The sequence below is a fragment of the Rissa tridactyla genome, chromosome 2, assembly GCF_028500815.1.
Source record: "Rissa tridactyla isolate bRisTri1 chromosome 2, bRisTri1.patW.cur.20221130, whole genome shotgun sequence".
Classification (NCBI taxonomy): Eukaryota; Metazoa; Chordata; class Aves; order Charadriiformes; family Laridae; genus Rissa; species Rissa tridactyla.
This window is the reverse complement of record NC_071467.1, coordinates 42,772,329-42,780,772: the sequence shown is the minus strand read 5'-3', so window position 1 is coordinate 42,780,772 and position 8,444 is coordinate 42,772,329. Positions and strand designations below refer to the sequence as shown.

At 45.5% G+C, this 8,444-nt stretch overlaps 1 protein-coding gene across 5 annotated transcripts in view; it reads left to right on the top strand.

Moving 5' to 3' along the window:
• The first annotated feature begins 1,519 nt into the window (after positions 1 to 1,519).
• LYN (LYN proto-oncogene, Src family tyrosine kinase) overlaps positions 1,520 to 8,444 on the top strand; it is a 54,323-nt gene continuing 47,398 nt past the window's right edge. For 2 of the 5 annotated variants that reach the window (XM_054191400.1, XM_054191396.1), the window contains exon 1: positions 1,520 to 1,665. The gene's annotated coding sequence lies outside the window, so the exon portion shown is untranslated. Of the gene's footprint in view, positions 1,666 to 1,805; positions 1,854 to 6,377; positions 8,347 to 8,444 lie in introns of those variants that run through there. The other 3 variants (XM_054191399.1, XM_054191401.1, XM_054191397.1) reach the window with 3 other exon arrangements.

Below are 8,444 nucleotides of genomic sequence, written 5' to 3'. Positions count from 1 at the left end.
ACAAGCACCTATTGCCCTCCACTTTTCAGAGCTCAGGGACATCTGGGACTCATTTAGAAATATGACAGATGATATTCTGACTGCTTCTACAGACTGAGTCTTCGAGTGGATCAAGGCAGTGGCGTGTGTGCTGGAGTCACAGCCTCGAGATGGGACTGCAGACATACTACAGTGATTGTGCCAGTTGCACATGGCCGTGTGCGGCAGCCCTTTACATCAGTGCCAAAGACCTGTAAGTCCTGATATCAGAGTTTGCTTTCCTGGACATGATTCAGGTTCTTAAACCCCTGGGTGTGAGCTGCATTGAGCCATTTTCAGCTATTTGGTTGCCCTGCTGGAAGTCCTCACCAGCTCCCCAGTCTGCTGAAACTCATAGTTAGGCCCTATTGGTGGACTTCAAGAAAGGGTAGAGAGATTGGAACAGGCTGCCCAGGAAGTGGTGGAATCACCATCCCTGGAGGTATTTAAAAGTTGGGTAGACGTGGTGCTGAGGGACATGGTTTAGTGGTGTTTTTGGCAGTGTTAGGTTGATGGTTGGACTCAGTGATCTTAAAGGTCCCTTCCAACCTAGACAATTCTATGAATCTATGATCTTGTACCTAGTACCACTTTGATTGTCCCCCAAACTTGTTCCACTGTCTTCAACACTTTATATGGAAAGCTTAAATGCTTTTCTTTTGAAATTCTGCCTTTGAAATCTCCACGACTCGACCTCGTCCAGGTGGTCTGGCAGTACACGTATGACACTGTGACTCCACTTCTCGTAGAGCTTTTCAGCTGCATCCTCTGGGTGTTATGTCCACACATTCATATTTCCTGTTTTGCTGACCTATGAGATTTTCTTTCACTTTTCAACGGGCTAGGAAATCATTCTTTAAAAAAAAAAAAAAAAAGAAAGAAAAGAAAAATTAAAAGATAACTTTACTTGTTCTTTGTTTTCTTCCAACCCAGCTTCCAACGAACGTTAGAAGTTGCTATAGTTGAGTTTTGGAGATGTTCACGATGGGTTTTTTTTAGGCTGTTGGTGGAACAAGACAGCCTTTTTTTTTTTTTTCTGTTTTGCCTCTCGGACTAACGCCGGTTTACGCAGTTGTAGCTTTTCCCGGAGGCTAACCCTAACCCACCGCATGAAGTTTGCTGTGGGGCAGAGGGGGGCTCCAACCTCGACGCAGCCCGGCAGAATCCTACCCCCGGCACGACCCCCCTTCCACATCTCTTGTCCCCCCCACTCTCCCCCATCACTGCCTCGCTCCCTCCCTCCCTCTCTCCCTTCCACATCTCCTGTCCCCCCTCTCTCCCATCACTGCCTCCGCTCCGCGCCCCAGCCGGCGGAGCTGCGCCTCCCCGTCGCCCGCCTTTGCCCCCCCCCCGGCCCCGCTCTCCCCTGGCAGCCCCGCATGCAAATCGAAGCCGGCAGCAGGAAGTTCAAGCCCGCAGAGGATGCGAGCCAACCGCCGGCCGCCCTGCGCGGTTCCTCCGCCGGCCGAACACCCCCCCCCCCCCACTCCCGCCCCCCCCCGCCCCTCTCCCGGCCGGCGGGGAGCAGCACCGCGCCCCGGCTCCGCTCCGCTCCGCTCCGCTCCCACACCGGCCCCGGGACACCCCGCTCTGCCGCCCGTCACCGTGGAGTTCACTGGCTGCCGCGCAACTTTCGCACCCGGGAAAGTAAGTGCTGGCGTGAAGGGGCGGGGGGAGGCAGCCCCGGCTTCTCCCGCGGGGGCGCAGCGGGCGGGGGGGTGGCCGGGCTGCCTCCGTGTCCCCGGCGCGGCACGGCGGGTAGACGGCGCTTTGCGGGGCGGTTTGCCTTCCCTTCTGCCTGCCGGAGGAGGTGCCGCTGCCGCCTCACCTTCCCGGTAGGAGCGGATGGGGTCTTGAAGGAAATACGGCATTTGTAAGGAAAAAACAAAACAAAACAAAACAAAAAAAATTCAAAAGGGCGATTTACTTCTTGCCGCTTGCTTCTGAGTGCTCGGGTGCCTTCTGGCTGTTTCGTGCCGGCAAGCGTGTAAAATTATCTGATCAAAGCCTGCAGCCCGTGTCTCAAGCCAAGGCGAGAGCTTTGACTTAGTGGAGACAATCTGGCCTCTGGATATTCCTTCTTACACCGCTTTTTCTCTAGGAGGGTCATTCCGGGAGCGTCTTCCAAGTTACAGCTGCTTCCTCTTAACTGTATGTTCAAATGTGCCTTAGCTTAAAAGAAAGACGAGAAAATGGTATTGTGATGTTTGCTGCATGGTGTTTCTTGCTGACTATGCCTGTAACGGTACTGTATGCCTAAGGAATGGTCTTGAGGGGTTTTCTCCTTCCAATTTTAATTTAGGATCTGAAAGTCAAGCTAGATCTCCCTAGTTGATGCTGTACCTTCAGTAAAGCAGTTAGAGTTTCTGTTGAAATGGCATCTTTTATGTGTTTGCAGTGAATGGGTTTGCAGGAACTCATCTCGCTGCCTCGTTGACCTCTGTTGGCACCGAAGACCTGACCTAAGAGATTAACACTTAGAACTTGTTTAGCCAGATCTGTATTGTGGGTATACATAGGGAGCACAAAGGGTGAGCTCTCATTCTGTTATTTCATCCGAAACATCTGAAACCCCAAATCAATATCTCATCTCTTGCCTTTCATTTCCACCTTTGAAACAAAAAAAGAAACAGTCTGACCAATCTTAACGTATTTTAGCACATTCTAATACAAATGGGAAATTACATTTTTTTAGCTTGATCCCATAGAGTACCTGTAATACTTATGTAATTTAGGTATCTTGATGTTAGTTGCAAGTATCTGTAAAGTGTGAGTTCCAGGTAGATAAGTCTGCGCTTATCGTAGTATTGCTAAAGGGTTATTAAAAAAAAAAAAAAAAAAGAGGAAGATTTTTGTTGGGAAATTGCAAAGCTATGTTGGGAAAATGTAGCTCAGTTTTACCGAAAGGATAGTCAAATTGTGTTTGTGTGAATTGTTTCCAATCCAGTACTGAATGCAGAGTAGGTGTTACTTATCTTTTATGTGTTGTGACTTTGTATCTTTATAATAGGTACCATCAGCAAGGCGGAAAGTATGGATGAGAAAAAATCAAACCATTTTCTCTAAGAAAGTAGCAACAGGCTAGAAATCAGTTAGATTTATGAAATCTTGTGTGAGGATTAAAATCAATGAACTCTGAGATCAACAGATGTCTCATTCTATAGATCTCTTCTGAGATTTATAGCTCTTTTTCTTTATCCGTTTCAGCTTCGTGAGCTGCAGACTAGTTAGAAAAGAATTCTTGATTAAATAACATAAAGGTCTATTTTAATTGTGTGCTGTTGAGATCTATCTATATTTAACTATAGTGGTGTAGAACGATCATCTTTGTACAGTAGCTGGCTTGAAGTTGTTCTGCTTTTCTCCTGGAGGTTTTTTTTGAGTATATAATTATACAGAGGACAAGGTAAGGCTTAGGCCTTTCTTTGTAAGTTCCTTGACCAGTGGAGTTGTGCAATGATTTTTTCTGACAATGCAACGAATTATGAAACTTTCGCATACGAAGTTAAACCCCATTGCCTTTAAGACGTTTAATATTCCGGTTTTTAATGCTACCCTTTCAAGAGTATTTCCATAACTGCGAAATTCTTTCCTGCGTGTCTTTATGAATGCATAAGCAACTCTTTCACAATACTCCCCCCCCCCCCCCCCATTTTATCGACGTAATTGAAGTGAGCCATCTTTCTATGGCCTTGTTGGGTCTTGTAAGATAAATGGCATCACGGAAGGTCAGGTGTTGCGGGAAGCAATTCATAAAATGGGCAATGAAAAAGGTCCCAGGTCCTCCTGGCTCAGCTCTCTCAACTCTCAGCTGAGAGCGCGGCGGCTCAGAAGACCAGAGACGCTACCTCTGGCCGTTCTTGTGCTGCACATCAGAGAGCAGCGTTTGTCCTCTCTGTAGCTGTTCAGGAAAGTTGAAGAACTGAGGTATTTGATCTCAGATGTGATTCCATTTCTGTCACAAAAAGGAGATGTTTTCCTATCTGTACTTCACATGTTATTTGGAATCTTAATGAGCATCTTCAAGGTTTTTGGGTGGAAAGATGTGGACCATGAACCAATTTTTATTTTTCTCAAAGGGCTAGATGATCTGGGGAGGGGGTGAGGTCTTTCCTTCTTTCCATACGTGCATATTCGTAATGACTGAGCAACTTTATTTCTTGTGTTCGGGGAACTGTAGAGCCAGTTTTACTTTCAGGGTTCAGGGACCCCTTTGCAAAACTGAATGAACACAGAAAACAACCAGATGCGGAATAAATAATTATAATATTTAATAAATAAATTTTAAAAAGGCATGGGTTGGGCATTAGGTGTAGGCTAGGACTCCTAGCCCTCTGCTCTGGTAGCACGGCTGCACGCAGAGATGTGTTTCTGTAGCACCAGTGATCCCTGAAGGATGTGAGCTGTCACGTGCTAATGCAAGGGATGGGAGGAGAATCCGCTGGCTGGGAATCCTGAGGGTTGTGTGAGCTTTGTGTGCAGTAGGTGATACTTCCTTCTGAAGCTATGAAGCTGGGTGTGTAAAGAATTCCACCAAACCACGTGACTCTGTTAAGTAGTATTTATTGTTATTTTACCCCTATGGGATTTCTGTCTCTGAGAAGAACAGCTTAATTTTGGAGAAGAACCAGTTGCCCAGCTGAGAATTAGGATTTTTCTCCTGCTGCTCATATCCCTGCTTCCTATTTCTGCCATTTATTTGTGTCTCCTCGATATATCCGTATCTATATCATCTATATCTATATCTATGCAAGTATGTATAGGGAGAATGGCTTCCAGACTTGCCAAGCCATGCCACAGGAACCTACGTTGATAAAAAATGTAAAATTACATTCGTATGAAAACAGTCTTTAGTGAGGCATACAAGGAGAAGGAGACTGCCATACTGTAAACAGCAATGGTAGCGTCGCAAAGAAATCAGCTGCTACTAATAAAAGGCAAATAAATACGATGTAATTGTCCTTAGTGTGACTCTTCCTAGTTTAAACTTAATTGTCCTTCAGGGAAGGATGGAGAGGTCTGTGCTTTCATATTTATTTTTGCCTGATTCAAATACGTTTCCTGTTGACATTGTCATTAAATGCTGTAATTTCCGAGGTTGAATCATTGGCAGTCGTGTTCGGCATCTTTCCTGAAAATGTGAATTCATGGAACAAAATGTAAAGGCAGGATTCATCTTGCGTTGGAAACATTTCCTCCAAATATTTATGATACACTTGTATTTGTTGTGTGCCCTGAAGAAGTACTCACAGAGGTAAATAGTTTAGTTATTTTTGTCAGCTGAACGTCAGAAGAGAGATGGTATTTTGACAGCACTTTGCTGGGGACAGAAGGAGGAGGAGACCAGGGAAGGGTGAAGGGGAGAATGGGTAAACCTCATTTCTCTGGGGGGAAAAGGGGAGGCTGGCACCATGCAGGCCAGTATTTGCCGTCCTTTAGGTCAGCCTCATCTATCCTTTTCAAACTGCTGGCATCTTAAGTATCTACAATTGGTTCCTGTGTTTGCGCAGCGTACTATCTTACTTTGTCAGTTCAAAGGGATCAAATGATAAACAGTCTGAACAGTGTGTCCTTCTTCGTCTACGGTCTCTGCTGTGTATAGCGTGAGGCTACTTTTTCCTGTCTAAGTTGTGGCTGATGTGTTGTAGAATTTGCTGCTTTAACTTGCAAAGGCCTGCTCTTTACTATGCGCGTTCTTGTGACCAAGCCATTTCTTGGAAAGTGCCTGTGATAGCACGTTGTGATAGCTCACCACAGGGGTTGATGTACGGGATGCAGCTCCTCTTCTGGAATGATCTTCACTGCAGTTTTCTCTATTTTAGAGGGCTACTAGAAGTCAGGACGTGATAAAAGTTTGGAGGGAGTGGGGTCCTTCTGGGACGTGTTCTTAACTACTCCTTTGTTGGTTTAACAGAAAGCCGTTTCAGGAAGCTTGTCGACAAAAACATATGTCTGTCAAGTGGGCTTTCTGATGTGGCTTCTGTAAGATATTGCTGTGCTTTTCATGTTTCCTTCATTAGTTTGTACAGATCGGTGTACACAAACCTGTTTGATCAATTTTTTGATGAAGTCTTGTTCAGGCTTTTTCTTGGGCAGAAACTGAAACAATATGCTACTACAGGAGTTAGCGCAGAAGTATATTTGGCTGCTAAGAGGGTTCGTTTTTTCCGTGTAAGACTTGGGGCTTAGAACAAAATTAATATTGAAAGGTAAAGAGTATGTTTGAGTGAATTCCTACATAATGATAACGTATTTATAAATCGGTAGGTCTGACCTATAACTAAGTTTTACTCTATTCAGAAAAAGAAATTATTTCCCAGTAGTATCAATGGAGTCGGATAAGACCTGGGTAGTAGTACCTCTATTGCATTTGTTGAAATTGCCCGTGTGAGTATGCCTTTGCTGGCATGATGAGGCTTACATTCATTAGATCCAGTGGACAGAACATGTTTTGTTTCAGGGCAACCCCAGCCTTACCATGTGTCCCCTACGGGATTTCTAAAACCTTCCTTGAGTGCTGAATGCCCCGGGGTGGCTGGGATTCAGGTGTGAGCGGGCGAGAGCTGGAGAACAGGGTTAAGGGATCGCCAGAGCTGGTGTCAGCGCCACTGAGGAACTGAAAGCTTTGGGTAAACACACAGGAAGGGGCTGGGCAGGAGAAAGAGGAAATCCTCCGTTGGATGTTCTGGGTTCTACTTGTTCAGAATACATTGCAAGAGTCATTTGAATGCACCGTTACGGCGTAGCAGAGCATGCAAATGGGAGTCAAAGTACATTTTTGTAACTACAGACCTACCGTTGCAAAAGATGTGCTAAGCTATGCAAAGGCTTGAGGGAAGCGTCGCAGCCTGTGAGGGGTGTAGGAAAACTTGCCTTTGAAGCAGCTCTCTGGCTGTGTTGCTGGCATGGCACTTTGTCTTCCTTTTTCTGTCTTGTGAGGCCTTTGGTCTGTCGCTGGTTTCCAGCTGCACTTGCACTGGCTGTGAGAGAGATTGCAGCAGCTCTCCAGGCGCCGGCGGAGAAGCACCGGGCCATATCGAGGTGAATGCTAAGCCAGTTTCTCTAGGGATGTAGACAGCCTCATTGATGGTTTCTGCTAGGCAGGTGGTGGAGAGCAGTATTGCCACTAGGCCTGACCAGGAGAGCTTGCCTCTTCTGAAAAGTTTCCACTAAATTTCCTTGTAGGCAGTTCCCATCCGTCTGCCATGACACTTACCGGTGTGTCTGAAAAAGTCTCAGAGCCACACTGCTTCAAGTGTCTTCATTACTAATAATGCTGTGTTTGGGGGTTTTTCTCCCCAGTTTCCTGGAAAACAACATGTTTTAGTCTTTATCCTGCCTTAGCAGTACTCCCTTCCTACCGCTGTTTCCTTTTCTCTTCTCCAGTCGTTAATTTCCCCAACACCATTCTGTCGTTTCTTTCTCTCCAGCTTTGTCTTCAGGACTGTCACTGGTATAAGCCGTTTAGTTCATCTCTTGATTTAGATCTCTGTGCAGCAACTTCTTCCCCTTCCAGAAAAATAAGTCCCAGTACCTTTCATAATCTAATTATAATTTGTAATCTACTTGTGCTACCCTATCAGGGAATATGTGGCCAGAAATACGTCCCCCCAGCCTCTCGAAGAGGTGTGAAGTCCAATGGAGTACCAACCTGACAGTACCAGCATGGTCTTCACGGTGTTTTAAGAAGCCTGTGCCTCCTTACAGGGCAGCTTTGTACTTCTACAGATTGCCAAGATGACTTTTCTGTCTAGAGCATGTATTATATATAGATGTGATCTAACTTTAGAGCCAACTACCACTGTTTGCCACATCTGATTTAAAATGGTGACCTCAACCTTTCTTGGAACAGGTTATTTTCTATCTTGAAAATGGTCAACGTGGATTGTCTTCTACCCCTTTGTCTGCTGTTCTGTGACCTTTTCTGGTCAAGTTTTATTTCTGTTTTATGCAGGAGGTTTATCTGTGCCGTCTAGTGGCACATGTGAAAGGTTTTTGAGCCAGCATTGGCCCTCCTTGTAAATCCACCTGGTTGGGTGAAGCAGAGCGTGGTCTTATCGGCATGCGTGCTGGCTTGTGAAGAAGAAACCAAAGTTTGGTATTGTGTGGGTGTGGTGCTAAGGCAACAGCTCATGTTCCAGGATTTCCGTGCTGTGCTCCTCGGTGTCGACATGCCCCATATGCTCTGTCCACACAGAAAATGAAACTTAAGAAATTTAGCTTTGGGAAGGCATTGCAAGTTTTGAAGAACCAACTTCAGCAGAGCCAGCACCAGCAGAAAGGAGATTTGGCTGATGGAGTGAACAAGTGGGGAAAAAGGTGCTTCAGGTGAGACGTTTCTGCTTTTGATGGAACATTTGAGCAAGTCTGAGGGCATTAGATACAAGTGTCATAAAATGCAAAATTCAGCATTTGAATAGCTTATT